This window comes from Calidris pugnax, unplaced genomic scaffold, assembly GCF_001431845.1.
Source record: "Calidris pugnax isolate Ruff unplaced genomic scaffold, ASM143184v1 scaffold4, whole genome shotgun sequence".
NCBI classification, from domain to species: domain Eukaryota; kingdom Metazoa; phylum Chordata; class Aves; order Charadriiformes; family Scolopacidae; genus Calidris; species Calidris pugnax.
Genome location: NW_015090781.1, coordinates 5,519,047 through 5,541,436, shown reverse-complemented (window position 1 = coordinate 5,541,436; position 22,390 = coordinate 5,519,047).

Here is a 22,390-nt window from a genome sequence, read left to right as displayed (position 1 = left end):
GTTAACTTGTAGCTTTCTATGAGATGGCTTAGTCAAGGTGACACCATTGTCAGGTCATCATTTCCCTGCCTGTGAAGCATTTGACTGGCTCCACACTGGCTCACAAAGACAGAAATGGACTCTGGACCAGTCTCACAAGAAACAGTCAGCCTAAAAATACAGCCTTCAAAACAATATACGCTTAGAGTAGCAGCTGGGTCCCACATATCCAGCCCCCACAAGGTAAGTTAACATCCTAGGAACTCCTCTCTACAGGGGCTATATTAGATGGACAGCCATGGGAATAGAGATAAAACGTATCACCTTCATGGATAGTCTGGACACATCATCTTCAGCACTAGATATGTTGGCTGCAATTATTCAATTCAATTTAGAGAAAAGATCACCTCATGGCACACCTAGCCTAGTTCCTGAAGTTACAGACAACATCTATGGACTTAATCTTTACATTAAAGATCTATTTTCCCCCCACTATAGGATGTATACTCCAGTTCAGCCCTAGTCTAATGCTTAGAAAAAATAATCAATCATTACAGTTAGTTAGATTTGCTTGTTCTTGGGCCAATATCCTCTCTCCAAAATGTTTCACTTCTCTACAAAACCTACCCAGTGCAGGACATCATCATCCCTTTAAGTAGCCATTTTACTTCCATTTAAGAATGCCTTTTTTTTTTTTTTAAAGTCTCTTAATGAGACTGGATCATGATTCTATATCTTTGGACCAGGAATGGGATCCTAACAAGCAACAAGCAGGGGCAGTGGCATTTCCCAGGAGTAAGAGCTGAGTTCTGTTCTTGATGCTGTTACTAATCTCTGACATGAGCTTTGTAGATCCCTGCAACTCCTCCTTTCCTTCAGTTTAATGGGTGTAGCAGCAACACTTGCCTCCATTATGGTCTATTTAAAAGATGGCAAAAAAACTACTACAGCCAAGTATTACATTTTTCCACACTATCCTCGCTTAAACTTGCCTTCTGTATACTACACATAAGTACAACTACAATTTGTATTTAATGCAAATGTTTTCTCCTTTCCTGGCATAAGGGATTCCAACAATTGAAGAAAAAAATCAGGGCATTTGGGATTAGGGCTATAAAGAACCTCGACACTTAAAATAACCCCATCCCCCAATCTGTTTTAATTTAAAACCTTCTTAAAACCCATTTTCAAGTTTCCAGAGCAGTTATAAGGTGCTTTAACACACATGAAGCAAATGAAATTATTTTGTAATGAAAGTCTTGTCATACATCATTAGGATCTTCCTCCTACCTATAAGGCCATTTAGGAAGCTGAATAAATCTATCCAGTTTTATAGCTGTAAGAGACGGTACATTAAGTTTGCTGGTCCCAGAGTGCCTGAAGAAATCCAAACACTGGTATTCTTCAAGTCCAAGAGATTTTATTTTCTAACTTCCCAATGTTGATGAGCAGAGATCTTCAGCAGCAAATCCTCAGTTGGCAACCATGAACAGAGGTCTACAAGCTTTAAAGAGACATATTTATCACAAAGCACACCCAACAATGCGAGTGCTGAATTTATAGTGAACTCAAATCTATCACTTCCTCATATCCATGTTGTCAGTCTTTTCAAGGCACAGAAATCCAGTATTCTGAACCTTTTTTAGTTGATCTCCCACAGTACCAGAGTTTACTATAAACTGCAGGCAGCTGTAGTCAGTTCTTAGATCTCACAGCCTTGGATATTGGACCCCTCCATCACCCCAACCAAAAGGGTGACTCTCCCAACATTTCCCAACCCTTCAGCTGTGACAGCACAACTACTTCTGGGGCAGCAGCACCAGCTAGGAGACAGAACTGCTCTGTATTAAGAATGTGGTGATGGTATCTATGGGAGCATGTATAAAAAGAAATACGAGAGCTTTTGGGCACTTAGATTTTAAATGAAAATCATAAAAAATAGACAGTTTTACTAAAAATATACATGATCAAAATCACTTTTTTCTGAAGACACACCTATTGGATGTACTTTCTAGCATCCCCAGCGGTATCTATCTTTGAATCAGACCTGAATTATTTTCATTTCTGTTATGCTAGCATCATTTTCCATTATACCAGCAGAAAGGATGTAATCAAACTAATGCATTTATCGGGTTCGATGTTGGTTCTGTGTCATTTTGCTTTTTGTTCTGCTGGAAAACTGACAGTTGCTTGGTTTCATTTGTGTTTCTGCTGTAGCTATTTGAATAATACATTTCTCAAAGCCATCTGATTCCTTGTGTAAGAGGTGGGAAAAAAAAGAAGGGAGATTTCAAATGGAGTAAGTTTTGTTTCCTTTTAGTAGTTAATAAATTCCTAACAAGTGACCCACTCTTTGCAGTTAATTCAACTTGAGGGGTTGCCTGCTCTGGTATGGGGGAATCTGTGTGGGGGCTAATTGTATAAACTGGTTCAGTTTAAAAAATAAAGTGGGACATGGATGAAAGACCACCACCTTTTATGGACATCAGTAACAGTAACATTATTGACTAGCTTTTCATTTATGACTTCCATCTAGAAATAGTTGCACCTTTTGCTCATATTTAGTGGCTGTTGACTTGCATGAATGCAGACTCAGAAAAACATCCTGACAGAACCCAAACTGCTGTATTTCCCTTCTTTCAGAAAGTCATTGGTTTACATCAAAGCTAGATGTTATGATTAACTTTCTACATGGTTTGCATTTTGTTAGACACCACTGCACTGCTACATCAGGATATGAGGCAGAGCCAGACCATGCAGCTCACAAAGCCAGGGAAGGAAGACCACAGAAACCTTTGCAGAGTTCACTCATAGGATGATTTAGATGCACCACTCCATATATTGGGCTTTCCATATAGCCAGTAAAATGTTCGCTGACAGGAAGTCAAAAACGCCTTCTTAGTCTTCATCCATCTAATTAAGATATCTCCTCATCTCTTAAAAGCCAAGTCCTTTGAAAGTGGACTGCATTATTCCTCTTCTTCTTCCCCCGCCCCGGGCAAAATTAATCAATCTCTGTGCTGGAAGAATTACCTTGATTTTTATATGAACACTAATATCAAATCAAGCCTGAAAAGAGGAACTGAGTATAATGTGTCCCATCAGCTGTCTGTCTGCTTCCCATGCTATTAGCTCTGTCCCACTTGAAGAACAGGCTCAAAATGTCCACACAGTGCAGTGGAAGAGCTGACGCCTGCTAAGCGGGCTGAGCTGCAGTATACTCAGCTCTCCATGGACTTTTTGTTATCATTTTTTCAGATACTATGTTAGGATACTGAACATCCTCCAGACCTAGTCCTCACACACCACAGGAGTATAGCCAAAGCTTGCACATGAGCCTTAAACAATGTGGAAGAAAATGAGTCCAGACTTCAGCAGGACCTCAGACTGCTGACCTTGTCTGACATGCTCTGATCCTAAAGCAGGAGCTTCAGCCAAAACAGCGTATGGCAGCAAGGGAGAACCACCCATTTCTTATTGGAAAACAACAAATAAGACAGCAGTATCAGACACAGGTTGCCAACAGAGAGCTGCAAAACAGACTAGGAATTAATGTGCTTAGTTTCTAAAGCTGCCAACAGAAGGGGAAGAAGATGAGGTAAGGAGAACATGTCTTGTTCTTATATTATAAAATCCACCTAGCACTTCTTGAGAGGGTAAAGGACAGTAACTTTTTGTCTCAGCAGTTGACCTGTGGCTCTATTTACCCTCTCGTTCTCTGAGAAACACTACGTTTTTTTTGGCAATTCAAAATACTATTTCCTTTTACTCAAAAGAGTTTCCAACTAGTGGGCATTTTAGGGATGAAGAAAACAAAAAAAGGTTTCTGGCTTTTTGGAGGCTGAAGTGGCAGAAAAAAAGTTTATTTGATTATATGTAGGCACAACAGTCTTTTGCTTATTCTTCTATTCTGGTCTTTAGCAGGAGACTTGGGCTTGCCTAATAAACACCAGAGCCAAAAAAAAATAACAATCCATTTCAAGTGCATTGACGTGGACACAGTGGGTGTTTCAGAGAATGCCTATTAGCTGCTTTTCCAACCTAACACACTTTCTGGTGTCCTAAAACACTCCATGTCTATCTTAGTGCATGTTCCATAGGGCTTACTCCAATATCTTCACCACTATGAGTTAGTGCATGAAAATCTCTTAACACTCTACACAAGTAACCCTGTGACCACAGCAATCCCTTGTCCCAGCAGTAATGCAAGAATGCAGTACAATCCCAGTTTAAAGTTTCTCTTTGCTCTCAACATTTTCTTGTAAATAGTCTTAGACTTAATATTAGGTGCAAGTTTTAGCTGTATAATTTACCTCCACCCTGGAGGCAAAAACAGATTCAAACACCATTGTTAAACAGCTAAATAGATAAGATCATTAAACTCTGAAGGTCCTCTGTTCCAAAGCCTTCTTGGATGAAGGTCTAGATACTGCCACAGGAAGATACTTCCCCTTCCAAAGTCAGCTTCAGATGGCAAGATGGGAAGGCTGATCAAGGAGTCATTTGAAAAGAGAAAGCATAGAAGCTTTCCAAGGGAAATATCCTTAATTTGTCACCTCCCTTCATTGCATTTTATTTTTGTTTTCCATTAACAAACACTATGTAAGTAAGACTCCCCAAAGATCACAAGCTACAGAAATAATTAGAGTGCTGTCACATGAGAGACCAATAAAAAAGGGCAAATTTGCCTTTAAAATATGAAACTACTAGTAATCGCCCATTTCCCATCTTTTAACTAGGCATTAAATTGGCCAGCAGCTACTTCAGAAGGAGCCACTAAATATTTACTGCATGTTACACACAGTTGCTCAATTTTATATGTTCTAGTAAAGGGGAAAACACACACTCAAGCTGCACCTCCTGTGTAAAGTCGGTGGAGTGAAAGCCCCAGGGCTGCAGTTACCAAATGAAGTGTTGTATGTTCTGGTGGAATAGAGAAACATAAATGTTCTCTCTGACCAGCCTTGAAAATTTTTCTGGACCATCCTGGCAGCTTGACTCCTGGTTTAAAAATCTTCGATTTTAAAGTATCAGACATCCCCCCCACCCCTGAAACAAACCTCCAGAAAACCCTACAAATTCAAGCAGCCAGCATAAATCCCAAGACAAGTGGACAAAAACCAAGGGAAAGCATAAGCTTTGAAAGCATAGAAGAGCATAAAATACAAGCATTTATTATTATGCCCATCTCCTTACTGTCCTATGCCTCACCAACACCGCTGTGCTAAGTGATTTGTAAGACGCAGTGCCAACAGACAGTATCTGCCCCAAAGGTAAACCAAAAAAATAAACAGAGAGGAATACAAAACAAATATTAAGAAACATTTTATCATAATCAACACCTGATTTTCTAGAAGGCCTGAAGAAATACTTGTGCACCCAAACGTTTGTCTGTTTTTTCAACTATACCAGCTAATCTAACGGCAGAATTCCTTCTATTGACACATTTTGTTTGCCTGTGCCATCACATGATCTTGGCTACAATAACACTATTATTTAAACTCCTACAATACTTATATTTACCTAAATTTTATGCTAAGTTAAGCAAATCTTGAGAGGGAAAAGACTATCTTATCACAACACATATTAAGACAGTATAATTACTAGCATGGAAAGCTGGTCAAATCCAGGACAGAGAACAGGTCAAAACCCATGTAAAAATAACACTGAATATTTACATGGGTATTTCTGAGTCTTTGTGTTTTAGTAATTGAATTCAAGGCAACTATCACTACCCTGTTCTATAGAGAGATAATGTGCTTAAGTGTTCCTTTCAAATCTTGTCTTTTACCACATTAATAAAACCCCAAGATTTTAAGTATTAAACCTCAAAAGAAACCGGTTTGCAGATGTGTAACAACTACAACGAGGCAAGAGGCACCCTTTCAGCACAGCCTGAAAGAGGTACAAGCAAGGGAAGATGAAAACATACCTTTCTTATCACACCCAAATATCACATCTGGGTAAAGCAATTGAAATTCTTACCTGACCAATACAAAACAAAACACACTCAAAACACCACCCCTGAGTACACAGCGTAGGAGCCAGCAGAGGAATGAAGTAGAGGGGGAAATCTCAGTCCCATAAAGACAAGGGGTACAACAGGGGCTCAGACACAGAGCACCAGAGCAAGTCAGGGAAGACAGTGCTCCTTTTCCCAGGCTTTATAGATCCTTCTCACAACAGGTGCTTGTAGTCATGCTAATTAAAGGAGAGAAAGGAAGAGGAGAGAGGCAGAAGGAGCAGGTGGAGAGGGATAAATGTTGCCATCATTGCCCAAATGTTTTATTACAGCTCTGGCAATAAACATTAGCTGTAAATCAAGATTCACTGTAATGTACTAAAACAGGCTGCTTATGAAAATCTAGGAACTAAATCTTTTATATTCTTGTTTAAAGCCTAAGAAGAAAGGATTAGGAAAGAGCCTGAGGAAGGTTAACAAGACAGTTTTGCAAATGTTTATAAGGAACTCCTCCTGAGCAAGATAAAAGGATGACTGTATCTGTTTGATTATCAAACAAATTACAGCCTCCAGCTGCAGCACATTATGCTTTTAGCCAGGCTGGTCCTAGTAACAGATGAGAAGCTTCTTTCCAAAACGAAGACTACACAATAGCTTATTGCTTACCTGGTGGTCTAAAATGTCCCTCTTTTCTAAAACACTTGCCATCCTCAACATAAAAAGGTTCTGTTACTGGGCAAGACTCCCAGGGTTGGGAGGAGGAAAGGGTACAAAGACACACCAGGTGGTCCCATGTCTACTCTTTTAAGTTAGCAATGTTACTTTATGATATCAGTCAACACCGAGAAGGTCAGAGTCTCAGCCTTCACCCTGATCACTGGTATCCTCTGATTGTCCTTTCTGCAGGGCTGCAGAGAACAACACGCTGCCGAAGCCCAGATGTAACGTTGCCAAGTAATCGCAGGAAGCCTACAGCCACTGGCAGGTGCATGAAAGACAAATGAGCCTAATAAACTACTAAGAGAATTAGTGCTAGACTATTAAGCTCAGGTCCCTGGTGGTATGTAGGTGTTTAAAAATCAGAAGGAATTAGAAGTCTAAATATATCTGCAGCTTTGGTCCTACAGATTAGATTGTTGTACCCGAAATTTCAGAGCCACCCGGATTCCCCTTGGAAAATCAAATGAGAAAATAAAAACTGAAGCTCCTTAGAGTTTTTCTTGCTGCAGAAACCTCCCTTTGCTTTGTCAATATACCTTTCACAACAATTGGCTTTCATCTATGAAATTCCAGTCATCCCACATATTCTCCCAGATATTCCAGGCTGCATCTTTTTCTGGCAGCACAGTACCAGTTTTTCTGGCCCCATACTTTGCTTTCCAGCCAGATTTTGGATATTCAGAGGAACAGTAAGAAAATATATTACTATATTGTGAAGAATTGAGAATTGCAGCTATGCAGATCAACAAATGTTCCAGAAAATGCATGTGGACATTTGTGTAGTCTTACCAGAAGAATGGTTGGGGAAAATATTATGTAAATAACAAAAAATAATAATAAAAAACTAAGTTAGGTGACCCAGGTCAAGTCTATTTCCTTATTTATTTCCCTGCATTGTTCTAGTGTTTATTTCCGAAGAGAGAAAAATAAAGGGAGAGGGGAAGGAAAAGAATAAACAGAGGTAGCTTATAAAAATGTTGTAAGAATAATGCTATTCCCATTATCACAGAGCACATCTGTCAACTCTATCCATTTCTTCTAGATGAGGTGGAGAGACCTCTGACATTTCAAATGCATCACCCTAATCAAATCCCTATCCTCCTGAAATGCTTTCCGAGATGGAATTATAGGTCTATAGAAAGCCATGAATGAATAATACTTTGAAGAACAATAAGTAAAGCAGCAGGAACAGAGCTGAAATAACTGGGTTCACCAGCATTAAAAAGTGAGGGAACCATTAATCCCCCAAGATAACGTATTTTCAGCTCTACACCCCTGAGACCTGCAGGGCTGTGGGGACAAGCCACTTGATGTGTTCCCGTTTACCACCACGGAGCAGTGCAATTATCAGCACTTCTCACCCTGCTGTGCTGCCTGGCTGAAGAGTCAAACACCCAAGTTTCATGAAAGGCTGAGGGGCCCTTACAGGCACTTGGCAGTTTCAGGTTTTTAGACAGAGAATTTGTCTGACTTTCTTCTCTCACGGGCCTCAGTAGCCACTTTTCAACTTCTCTCTCAATCGCAAAGTTTCCCTTGTCCTTAGAGTCAGCATTGCAGAAAAAACAGTATGAGGCAATGTAAGTCATGGTCCAGTACCGAAAACCATTTAAGAGTTACATTTGTTGGTTCAATTACAAGCAGTGTAATTGGCTCATTGTCTGATTTTGTATTTCTCTTCAGACACAGTTCACCTCATTTGAGCTCAGCCACCCAAACATGGAGTACCTAGTCTGAAGCAGAGACCTGGGCTTCTACAATCAATGAGGAGAGGTACGCACATGGAGAAAGCAATTCTTCCTGTCTCAGGAATCACTTAAGACTAAGTCATTTGACGTATTTCCCTTCCTTTTTCCCCTCCATTAACTAATGAAAGTGCAGAGGATAAGTTTAGGTGAGGATTTGTTTCGTCTAACCATAGGTGTCTAGAAGTTAAACACCTACACTCCCTAAATAGTCAGTGAGCGCAGTAGGAATCCCTACAGGGTCACTGGATTCTTCTGTCTTAAATAAGGACCTTAGGGTGGAATGAGGCATCCTGTGGAAATCTCTGCTTCTGTCTGTTGACTGTTGAGGGAGTCTAAGTATGGGGTTCATAACACTTCTTTTTGGGCGTTTACCACATAGAGGCAGCACAAAAATATTTAAATTTCTGTTATAGTTAATATCATTTATATAGAATAGTGTCAAGAAATGAAAGAAATACAGTAGCAAGGGAGAGAAAAGGAGAAAGATAAAGTCAAAAGGAAGCAGAAAGTAGTCTAGAATCACAAAAGGCCACTAATAGGACTCTGAGAGGTCAATCCTCATGTTCAAGCCTTGATCTCCAAGAAGCAGTCATGTAGTAATGAGAAGTTTGCTTTGACTGGGTCCAAAAATTGCAATGCTATTATCCCAGCTGCTTAGATTCTCGGCACACGTTTTAATTCTGCATCTGGGAGCAGAGCACTCCAGATTTCAAATACAAGCAAAGAGGGATAAGAGGGAGGATCCCAGCAAATTATTTCATGTTCAGTGGACACATTGTTTTCATCTGTACTGTTATCAGAAGACTAAGGATTTAGGGTAAATGCACTGAAACGTTCTGGTGAAGGCACTTAGTTGATGCTATTGTTTCTGCCAAAGAGAAATGAGTGAAAACAGCTTTCCATGAAGAGTTTAAAGCAAGAAGTATAGTGAATGACAGCAAGACCAAGTTCACATGGTTGAGTTGAATTAATCAACAGAATCCCAACTGGAGTTACACACTGATTTATGCCACTTAGCAAGAGGTCGCTCAGCGTGTTTTAAATGGGGATTATGGGAATATTTGCAATTACTTGTCTTAGCTGTAATGGTTTAGGAAAATCCATTTATTTGGTGGTATAATGGAGTACCCATGTGTCAACTGTGGGAGCGGTGCTTGACCCTAAACACTACTTTAATCACAGCTTTAGTCTCTGGAAGGACAGAGGTGCAAGGAAAAAGTGGTTACAATGCAAGACACTCCTTGTGCCTGGCAAATGCAGCATGGTAAAAGCAGTTAGTCACAGGTCATCGTCATGTATGAACATGCTTTCCCTTGGCACTGTATGTACAGCAATCCTCTACCCTAGAGTTGGATCGAGTCCCATGCAAAACTCATCACTGCCAATTTTAAACTGATTCTCATTCTGGTTTCTACTAGTTTTTGTAATAATATCATTCTGGAAGTCTTTTGACTACTCTATTTATAAAGAAAAGAAATTTAATCACATTACCTCAGCTCTTGACAGATGAAGGAAAACACCCTTTGATCTCAGTTCAGTGGCTGGAAGCCCAGCACATAACTGATAGCAGAACCTCTTATCTGGAAAAGCAGCAAAATGGGAAGGTTAAAAAAATTAATATAAGAAGAAAGCTTGTGGGAAAGATAAGGAATTCAGAACTTCTCCAGGGTCTCCCTGAATCCCTGAGATATAGAGATCAGCTGGATTCATCTGTCTATTCTGAAGGATGATATTGATTGTTCTCTGTGAGCCTCCTAATTCTAAAACAGGGTATGGAAGCCCTGGTGGGATCACGATTAAGTAACATCATTTAATCATAACAAAACTAGCAAGGTGTCGACCATACTCTTTAGGTCCAGGGTAAAATGAATCACCAATCCACTAGGGAAAATGTAGCCACAAATGTTAAGGTCTTGGGCATACAGCATCTTTCCATCTATCTGTTGCTGGTGCAAGAAATCTCCATAATCTGGGCTTCCCAAACAGTCTGAAGGTCATCCAGCAAGTGGGACAGCAGCCTGAGTAAATGCAAAACATCATATTCTTGTTTATTCAAAAGAATTTACCTGTGAGATGAGATGTACAGAGTGTGGTCCTGTGGTTACAGTGACTCAGAGGCAGTCTAGGTTCACTTCAAATCCTGAGGACTCCCTGGGTGGTACAAGCAGGCCATCACTTCTCCTTCAGGTATCTGTTAGACAGGCACAGTAGTCCTTTTTTTGTCCTGTTTAGAGATCTGTAAGACAAAGGCGTTTGGGCATATGTATCACTCTCCCATTTGAGACTTATTTTTAACAGGTGCTCTTATGGATACTTATGGAACAGATCAGAACAAGGAGAGTACCACCTCCATTTGGTGCAGAAATGTTTCCTGAATTTCCCTGCAATTTCTCTGCTGATGTTGCTGCTCTTTACCTTTACCAAGATGCTTCTAGTAAAGTTATTTTGGCAGAACTTGGACAGTGTTATGTACTAAATTGTAGAGAATATGAGGAGATAGGCCCTTTTGACTGTTCTCCTGCTAAGCCTTTGTGCCAAAAGGATGCTCTACAGGCAACAGGACACTTGTGGGGCAATTTTAACTGGCTCACTCTTATATTATTTTAGTTATGACCTAACGAGGCTGGAAGCTCAGGGTAAAGGGGTGGCTGATCTCTCTACTCTCAGACACTTAGATCCACCTCCACATCCTCATAGAAGAAGGGGGTTACTTGTTGGAAGAAAAGATGGAGGCCTGAATAGTTACTGGAAAGTTTTATTGCATGATTCGAAGTATCTTAGTTAGGTAACTAGACTGTGTTTACAAACTTCTCCTATGAGTTGGTTCTTTTTGAGTAAATAAATCTTCTAGGAAGATGGGGAGATGGATCAGTCTTGTCTCGTCTTTTTCATCTCATTTCATTCTGCTAGAATAAAATAAAAAAGTAATCTGGGGAAGGAATTTTTAAGGGGAAGAGATTTTTTTTTCAGAAAACTGACAACTTATGCAGTCATTTTCTGCAAGTCATGAGAAAATTAAGACCAACGTTGGATGACATATTTAAAAACTCCACATTAGGGAAGACTTTCTTATATCCATTCTTTGTTGTGACTTCCTCATATCTTTCCATATGCCCCACACCCAACCTTAGAGAGTTTTCTACACACACTTCTTGCACATTGAATTCCCCATGACAGTGAGAGGGGGCAGGGAAGGGCTAAGAATCTTTATTCAAGGAAGCTGCTCAAATACCAATAAAAAGTAAGCTTATATATCTACAACTATCTCCATAGGAAAAGGAAATCTGGGTTTTTTACCTCTTGGTATCTAATCTGTTCTCAGCCATTATGGTAAATGTACCTTTTCAAGACTAGAGTGGTGAAAGGAGCCTCATCGAACTCTCAATGTGACTCCCCAGCTGTGACATTTCTTTTGATAATTCTCTAGAAGAACAACCCTGCAGCTCCTGACAATAATTAAACAAAACCCTGAACAAATTCCTGCTGTGAAAACAGGATCAGACTGTACTCTTCACGCTGCTAAGAAGAGTATTACAAGCTCTTGTCTTTATTTTTTAGATGCATTTGTTTAAAGCTTACCAGTAAGCTGTGATGTGAATGTTGTCTCCCATGAATTTTCACTACGTACTGAGAAAAATGGTGTCCTAATTATAACATATTACTTTACACACAGAGAAGTAATAGTTTTAGGAGTGACCCAATCCCTCATCTTTCACTGGCAACAATTGCTCTTGGCTTTTCTCCTTGAGTGAGGCAGAAGAAAGCAAGCAGCAGTTCATGGGGGCTCAGGATGTGGGTGCTGTGCTCTGCAAAAGTACTTGGTATTGACTTCCAGGGATCCTGCTCCAGTGCTCCAGGCCAGGGACAGGTTATGTTAAAGAGAGATGAAGAATAGAGGAATTTCTAAGTTGTGAACCGACTCCTTAGCTCCACGCTCTGCCAAACTCCAACTCTCTCACCCTCAGACCTGTGAGAAAGCACAAGATGAACTCAATGCCCTGGAAAGTCCATTTTGTTCCAGATCTGGCTGTTGATTGTTACCCCATGCATAGCTTGCCACGTGGCTCCTGCCATATAATATCTTTATTTGAAAACTCTTCATAGGCATTAAGAGTTTTGCTTTCATTTCTTCTTGTAGTCAGTGCCACCAAGAAGGGAAGAAAATGCTGTGAGAATATAAATTTTTTCATGTCTCAAATGTTTTTGACTCGGAGAGAAAAAAACCAAACCAAAAGTCCACCAATAGCAAAGCAGAAATCATTGAACTTCAGAAGTCAGAAAAAGAACAAGGAACATCATGGAGAGAAATGTCCCAGGAGTGCAGTTGAGCTGGAAGACTCAAGTGCTCTTGGGTTACCTACCTCTGTCGCAGTCTGTCAGTTTTCCTCACAATCAAAATTCAGATTTCTGAGGTGGAGCTGGTTTGTTGCTATCAAAAAGCTAACCTGATGAGGTGTAATGAGAGAGGAATATTGTCTTTGCCATCCCTTTCTGACATATCTGAAAGGAGAGTTCAGCATTGCCATCACCTCTTACAATTCTATTTTTACTACAGGACCCTGGAGTTCATTTGACATTTTATGCTGTGCTGCTGCTGTCTTCTGTTGGGCAAGAGGAAAACAAAAGGGTTTCCACAGCAATTTAAAGATTTTCCAGTGAAGCAGCAAGGTGATAATGTGTAACAGGCTAAGACCACTCAGTAATAACTAACCGAAGGCTAGTTCAGATTCAGACCAAAGCTGAACCTCTTCTAGACATTGTGGGAAGTCAGTTTGTGGAAAGTCAGATTATTTAACTTGATTCATGTTTGCTGATTTCTGCACTGGACAGTTGAGCTGGGACTGTGCTCTTTCCTCATGATGTCCCTGACCAGGCTGAAATCCAAGGGATAGGAAGAGAATCAGATTTCTCAAGACCAAGAGCCCAATTTGAAAATGAAGAGATGATGAGTGGCTTCCAGGAACTTTTACAAAAGTAACTGAGTGAATTTTGTAATGTAGAGAAGAAAATGGAACAAATATCTCCTTCCAATCCTAATTTAAAGACCCGTACTTGCATATAATTGCCAGCCATCTTCCTAATTGTCTAATATGTAGCATGAGTTGGCTGCCTAGGGACTTTTGCACGTTTGCTGAGACATGGAACAGCTGGCAACATATATTCACCTGGGAGGCATGTCATATCCTTGAAGATCAGCAAGGATGTTTTGTATGCTCTGTAATTCCCACCAACTCTCAAGATATCTTGCAACTATGGCCCGTTTCTTGGTTTTTTCCTACCCACAGCAGTAAGCCTGCTTTCCCCAGTACTCTGGTAGGATCCTTCCATAGGTAGTAAAGAGTGCATGATTTATAAGACAGATTCAGAAATTATATCTAAGGTCAACTCTAGGTTTACCCTCTGTACATTAGAAGACACCACATTTCACCCAGTTACTCTGTGTTGGGTTAATTTTAACTCTGCCTTCATGAGCAGCTTTGCTCTTGTCAACTTCTTCTGACAATTGGTTTATAAAACCTGAAGAGGACTGACTGACTGAACCCTTTTAATACAATGGTGTTTAAAGTCATTCAGGATAGTATAAATAACCTTCAGACATGGCTAATCTAAATTCTTTCACTTACCTTATAAGAGCTGGGCAAGATTGACACAGACAACCCAAGAACCCAGGTGGGCATTTCTCCACTGAAAGGCACCACCTCCTTGCTGAAGAGGTATGATTAGTGTTTGCTATCAAATCAAGAAATCAAGTGCAAATGTTAAATTTTCATTGCATTTGGCTTACCCGTTTGAGCTTTTGTTTGAATGTGTCTATTATTTTGTAGTTACCCCTAAATTTTTTTCCAGTCGAGTGCAATAGACAGGAATTATTCAGATAGTGGGATGCAGGAAGGAAGTGTGAGACAGAACTGGTACCTCAAGTTAAAATATCCTTGCAGAAGTTATACAATTGGACTTGTCCATCTAATACAGGACTGGATATCTGCAGGACTAAGGGTGGTAGTGAGGGAAGGTCAGATACATTTAAGTTTTTTGAAGAAGAATAATCAAACTGAATAAACTATCTGCCCTCCAACAGATTTTTAAAATTTATAACATGTTTGCAAGAACAGGGAAAATGTAGAAGTGCTTTTTGAAGGTAATGAAATTACTCTTAGAGTTCAAGTTAAGTGCATGTGGCCAGGCTTACGAGTGCATCACAATAGTGAGTCCTGTTTGAACACAGGAGTTGAAAGGCTTTGAAGCCTGTTACTGAGGTTAACTAGTAGCGGAGAACAGATTTGAACTGCATATATACCTATAGGGAAGGTGGAAATAGTTTCCAAAAGTTAAGCTTGTAAACATGACTCCAGACACTGGGTAGAATAACCCTACACTTCTTCAATAGAATTGCATGAAAACACCTATTGTTGGTAATGTTTGTTTTTCAATTATATATACATATATATGTGGGGGTAAGCATTCTATTGCATGAAAAAATGTATTTTTGCCTCACGTAACTGGCCCTTCATCAAGCAGTGCCAGACAGCTGCACTGAGAATACTGACTACTGAATAAATAATATACTTGGTATTTCTTATTAATTGCCCAGACATCAACAATAAAAGCATGAACTCAGAGATACAGGAGCCACACGGCAGGAGAGTATGGTGACTAGATCCATAAACTTCAATTGAAGTCCCTGTCAGAAAATGGTAAAAATAATAATGATATCATTCAGTGAATGAGTCCCTCACGTTCATTAACAATTCCTGACGGCAGCTCCGGGGAGAAGGAGGGAAATGGTGGAATAAAGAGGAGATAGGTAACACACAACAAATTCAAAATACCACCCAATCGTGCTGTACAGGTAAGACTTTCATTAATGCCACCGAGCCACCCATACTGATCACAGAGAAGGTGGGTCCAGCTTTCTGTGGCTATTAGCAGTTTATCCTGAGTGTGAGGACAGAATTACATACCATGTCCCCAATTACACTTCTCACTGCCCCCTCAGATACACTTGACCGTGCCACTACTTCCCAAGCTCAAAACCTGGTTCTGATTTGCAGTCCCTGCTTTGACAGCTTACAGTAAATCCTGTGATGCTTTGCTCTTAGTTTGTATGGCAGGTACTGGGCATACCAGTTATTTGTGCTCCAATACAGAAGGATTCAGTGTCATACAGTGCAAAGTGCTGCAGGAAAGGCATGTCACCAGGCTACAAGTGCCCTAGCATCGGTAAGGTGGAGAGAAAATACCTGTGAGTGGAACACAGGGGACTAAACCTCTTTGGCCCATGATCTTATGAAAGGTTTTGGCACATCACAAGACCACAGAAAAACCTGTAGGACAGAGAGGAATTACTCCAAGAATCTTCAGCACCCGACCTATTTCTCTATGTACTGCTCCTTAGTTTCCCTCCTTAAAGTAGATATAAAATAATGTAAGGCTTCATTCAGGACCCGAACAGGGCAAAGAAATCTGAACAAAAACGAGACTGTAGGGATGCAGACACTTCCACTTTTAGGCTGAAGCTGTGATTTCATTTTCTGCCTTTGCTCCTAGAACTTTTTATTATAAATTTCAGGAAAGATTACACTGTAATAAAGAGGTTTTCAGTGGAATTAATGGCTGGCAAATTTAGAAGAGATTAACAGGAGAGACTTGCAGTGCCGTGTGTCATTGGCTCATGTAATAATTCGCTGTTGTCTCACAGAAGGTCAGCTAGTCAAACACAGTAGCTCAAATCTGTGAAGGGACTAATAATATATGACCCCTACCATAGCTTACATTTATGCAGGCTTTAAGCACGAGCAATCAATTTTCATACTTTTGAGAAAAAAGGTACCATTGTACAGAGAAGGCATTTGAAATTACCTCCTCTATGCTCCTGATGCTGAGGGCTGAACAGAGTCATGCTCTGATTTGGTGAGTAGTATCACAGCCCTGACACAGTCCCTCATGAAATCACCAAAGGTTGTCTTTTGATTTTCCTCAAGCAGAAAGTTCTCTCACACATGCACGTATTTCTTTCCAGCTCTTGAAGGGTGAGGGTGGTGCTGAACAGCAGGAAAGAGAGAAGAAAAGGGCAATCTTTATTGTTTTGCCACCTTAGGCAAAGGCATCTGTAAATGGCAAGGAATCAGACTTGGTAAGCAGCTATAGCTGGTCCAATTTCCATAATTTCCATGGAAACCTGACCAATTGCCAGACTGTACACGCCAGTGTACATGAGTGTTGTTGTGTATGGGAAAGGGATATTGGACCAATCTGTTTTTCTAAGCTCCTCAGGGGCTTGCTAGCCCCCTTACTAGCCACTAATACATTATTCCTGATTACCCTCCCATCTAGTCAACTAACTCTAATGAAAATGAAAGGTGGATGGAGCTAAAGACTGCACAAAAATCATAGGGTGTAGAAGGACATATGAACCCAGCTAGTTATTTCTAAGGAGTGCTACATACATTAAATTTATCTGGGGCTCAGCCAGCATTGTATGACATAAAAAAAAAACATTTATATGAATTGAGGTACCTCCTTTTGCTCAAGTGACAGAGCACTATTATGAATTTCAAAGCTCAAAGGCTGCTTGCTGATGGTTTAACAGCAATTTTTAGAATTAAAAACCTTTGTGTACAAGTTTTGGACACTAAAACGTGTAGAAAAAAAGACAGATTAACCTACGCAGGGAGTATATTATTTTTAATAGAAATTAATTTACGAGGAGGTTCTACATTTTGGCTCACTTGTGGGACTGCAAAAAGGAAAAAGAAAAGGCAATAAGATAAGGAACAACAGTTATTGGAACAGAACAGCTCAAACCTGGCAAGGAAAATCAGCCAGTTCGCAAGGCTGGCAGCTAGTCAGCCAATGAATGGCAACAAATCCCAAGCAGTGATTTAATTCAGCACAGGATTTCTTTCTCACTTTTGAGTCCTAGTTTATAGACCTCAGGACAAGGTTTGTTAAATTAGGCTATAATTCCTCCATTATAAAATGACATCTTAATGGTTCTGATCTTTTGGAAGACTTTTAGCAGATTAGGAGGTGATGGGATAGGGGAAAAGATTTATTGCATGCTCAAAGCCATGTGGTAATCCAAAGGGATTTATAGACAGTACTCTTCACTACTTGTGCTGAACAAGGATGTGAATTATTTGATTCTGATAACATGAGAATCCTCTTACAATACAGTATGAGCTTGACAAAATGTGAATATTGCTAAAAAAACATTCAGAAGTAGATTTTTCTCCTTTTCCTATTAGCTGCCTTTAAAGTAATAGAAACTTGGTTTTGTATAATTTTTAAGTCCCTTTAGATAGTTTTTGTTCAGAGCTCCCATCCCAGTTGAATGTCTATGGATACAGTTAGTTGAGAATTTCCATTAGAAACATTTTTTTTAGCTGTTAGTGTGTGCAAAGCTGCTGAAGTTAAAACTTTGTGCAAGAATATTAATTTTAGTTTGGAAAAGAATGTTTGTAGGATCTGTGAGATAATTATAGGTGAGGGTAGTGGAAACCCAAATTTATGGCTTTATTCAGCCTAATTCTGACAAGACACTGGGCTTAAGGGTGCCCTCAGACGTGCTGGTCTGCTGCATCTGAGCTACATCAATTTGTAGCTCTCCAGTTGCTTTCCACTGCTAATCTGTTGCAAAGAGGAGAAAAAACCTCTCCAAGACTTATCAGTGAAACTGAATGAGTAGCCAATAGTAATGCCATTTTCATCAGAACTATCGACACTATGAACAAACTACAGTTTAAAAAGTTTGTACATAGTACAGCGTATGCATTAATAACTACTCTTTGTTTGAATTGGAAATATTCCTTAATGCATCTCTGATTAGATTCTCTGATGAGCCTCATTAATATATAGCTCTGGATTAATTACATCATTTTTATAACAACTCAACTTTAGGAGGCAGTGAAAAATGATTGTCTTCATACACCAGAGAAGATAAAGGGATTATACAATCAGTCCAAGGTTAAAGATGATATTTGTGGAAGACCCGGTAACAGAAGAGCCAAACACTAATGCTTCATCCTTGCTTCACTCTCCACACTTTGGAAATTTGCTTTCAAGAGTTTTAAAATAATTAACAAAAGAATTGATACTCTTACATGGAGCAGTAGGGAAATCCTAGAGCAGAAATACAAGCATGAGGGGAAATCCAATTGCAAAAAAACCAGTTGTTAGTTCAATAATAATCTCATAGAAGAGCAAAATCCAGTCAAATAAGCTTGATACATTTTTTTTCCTTTTGCTAAATAAAATCACTAGTTTCATTCAAAGGGGTCTGCTTTTTAGACTGATCTGAACTGCTAGACAAGCTAGACTCCCTTAAAAGTTTGTGTAGTTTTGGTACATCTGAGTATAATAAGTACCTAAGAAATTGGGCCACATACAGAGATCATATTTCTCATACCCAAGAGAGTTCTAAGGTATCCTGGAAAAGGCAGAGCAAAAGCTGGAGATTGGCAGTGGAAGCCAGACAAATTCCCTCTTATAACAGGCCTTGATGTTTTTTTAACAGTCATGATAACTGATCATTTGCACAATTTACCATGGAACAGGGCAGATACTCCATCAGGTGAAAATTTTAAATCAAGTCTGAGTGTCTTTTTTTCAAATGAGATGCATTTACTAAGCTGGCAGCACCATGCTCCAGCAGGGCAGGAGATGGGAGGAATTACATGATGAAACTTGTTACTCTGCATCATGAAGGAGAATCACACAGGAGATTCCTTCTGCTGATCAGACCTAACGTCTTTCTGTAGTGCTGTGCAGTGACAGGATTTTAATGGTGTCAAAATCTGCTTTAACATATTATTTGTTTCTGCAGAGAGGCAGGAAAGGACCCCAAAGACCTAAATATGGAAAGTCTGATATAATTTCTCAGGTTAACATTTTGCTACCCACACAAGGAAGAGTGCTTGTGTGTGCTTCTTTCTGCTTTTGGTCAGAGCAAAATCTTTGCAAAGATTTATATATTTCCATCACAAACAACAGCTACTGTATCTTTTGTGATTTTACACACTTCTATACCAAAGGACTTCATTTGATTTCTTTATTTTATTTTATTTTATTTGGCCCCCTGTGTTCTTCCCATTGGAATCCAGTTTGTAATGTGACTTAAAAGGAAGGGCCATTTCAACTGGGGAAAATTCCTGCCCTTCCAATACGTATGTATTTATTCCTTTAGATGTAGAATTACTGTTCTCACAATAGTTGCCACAGAGCATAAAATTACTTCAATGCTAAGTTAGCAATTGGAATTACACCCTTGTTGTAAGGCTTTTAATTAGTCATTACTCATTGGAATGGAATCTGTTGTAATAGTTCTTTCACTTGATGAGACTGATTTCCACTGGAAGAAAAAGCAGCTGTCCCCAGCCATGCTAAATTTGAGATTATGACAAGCCATAGGGTTGTATCCAGGACGTACAGTATGGTTTATCTCACTCTGCTTGGCAATAGCTCAGTGCAGCAGTCAGCACTGTATGGATTGCCCTCTGATACGTCTACAGAGTACCTAATAACCTGCGGTGAGTGATAACAAGAGGCTCCTTATCATGATAGTTTTAGGGGCAAATTTAGGAAATTCAACAGGGTTAATAAATACGAGGGAGAGGTTCACCTCCATGCAATAATAGTGTCAAGTCTATTTAGGGCTCCATCTTATGGGCTGAATTGAACTGTTATGAAGGGGTGAAGTGTAACACATTGTCACTCTTGAGTGAGGATCTGAGCTCTGCATAGCAATTGAGCGAGTCAATAGTTGTTAGTTGACTGTCTCAGGCCAAACGCACGCCAGGTGTCAGACCTGGGAATGGTAGGTGCTCCCCTGTGGTTTCACTCCTTGTAGTTGGGCTTGTGTCAATGAGCTTTACAGACCCCAAGTGGGAGCGATGGCAGCAGGACAATTACATCAGTCTCTGGACTCGAGGGACCACTGTGCTGCAGTTGCCATACTAAACAATCCCTCCTGGTCACAGCTCTGCCTAGTCTCTCTCCCACCTTGCAAGAGTCACAGAATCATAGAATGGTTCAGGTTGGAAAGGACTTTAAAGATCATCGAGTTCAAACCCCCTGCCCTGGGCAGGGACACCTCCCACTAGATCAGGTTGCTCAAAGATCCATCCAACCTGGCCTTGAACACCTCCAGGGATGGGGCCGCCACAACTTCTCTGAACTTCATGAGGTTTGCCCAAGCCCACCTCTCCAGCCTGTCCAGGTCCCTCTGGATGGCACTCCTTCCCTCCAGTGTGTCAACCACGCCACACAGCTTGGTGACTCTGGCAAACTTGCTGTGGGTGCACTCAATCCCACTGTCCACATCTCCGACAAAGATGTTGAACAGCACTCGCCCCAGTACTGACCCCTGAGGAACACCACTCATCACTGGCTTCCATTTGGACATTGAGCTGTTGACTGCAACCATTTGAGAGCCACCATCCAGCCAGTTCCTGGTCCACCGAGTGGTCCATCCATCAACTCATTGCAATGTCCACAGATTCCCTGTCTAGTGTCAGACATCATGTTTGGCTATTTGTTCCAGTTTTTATTTCTACTCCCTGCTTCCCTTTCTCCCAAATCCCCCTTCCTGCTGAGGCAAACCAACCTCCACTAATTACTCCACCACCTTGGGCATTTTCCCAGTCTAGGCCAGCCCAGGAGGTTTAGACAGATGTGTTGAAATTGTTGGCATTAAGCCACCACCAGCTACGACACTTCTCATCCAAAGATATAACAGCAGCCCCTGGCACCACTTCACCACTCTGCAAGGAATTCACCATTTTTTCTGGTCTTCTGCTACTGCAGAAGTGGCCAACTTAAAGCCACACTTTATACAGGGGAATAAGACGCTGGAAGGGGGAGTAAATCTGAAGAGTTTGTTCATGTCACATTGACTGTCCACAATCAAATATACAAGAGTGGACTAGTAAAGGCAAAATGTACTTTCATCACTTTATCTCACATAAACATTCACACAACACTGAGCTACACTACACTTGGCTCCCTGAAATATGATGTTTGTAGCTGCTGGTGGATAATAAACATCCCCAACCCTATAAAACAGGGGTGATCCTTGTCTCACTCCTACTTCAAGCACTTTACAAAAACAATGCATTAGGCTATGGTAGTTTAACAACTGTCTAGTTAAACAAAATGACTATCAGTCTCTCTGCAATTGTAGCTCATACAGTTTCCAGCCCATTTTGCTGAGGAAGGAAGCTTGTCTAAGACAATAATATTTGTTTCCACATTATTTTGAGTTACTGTGCTGCTCTTCATTTCAGTATTTCCTGAAGAGTAACGTGCACATTCTGAAAGCCAGGGGGTAACTGGATAATCCTGTCTTTCACCAACTTTTTTTTTTTTTTTTTTTTTTTTTTACTTCAGCTCCCTAAACCTGCTAAGGATTGTGGAATTAGGAAGACTATATGAAGAGTGTTTGCTTCTTCTATTCCTACCTAAGCTTTGTTCAGCTGCCAATTTCAACTTTATTTGATGAGACATAGGACTCCCACACTCAGCACTCCTACAGACTGTGGATCAAGATCAACGGACAATCACGTGGGCCCTGCACATCCATACAAATCTGTTTTGTACAGGTAGTTTTTTTTTCATATCAAGGGCATTCAAGTAGTCTAAAGGGGCATAAAGCCATTGGCTTGAGGAAGATGCGGGGTTGTAGAGGATGTAGAGGATGTAGTAGGAAATCCAATGTAATACAATCAAATATAAAGCCTATAGAAATACAGACCTTGTTAGGTCTATTGCTTATAGGAACAGCTAGTTCATTACAAATGCTGGCTTCTGCAAAATTGCTGTTTCACTTCAGACAATGTTATTAGTTATGACTATTTTCAGTTTTCCCCCTGGGCAGGAAAGCCAAATGGAAACAAAACATTTTTTAATTTGGGTTAAATTTGCCTAAGTTAATGGAAAGTATATTTCTCATAAATGCCCCTCACATTCTTCTCCATGGAGCTGATTT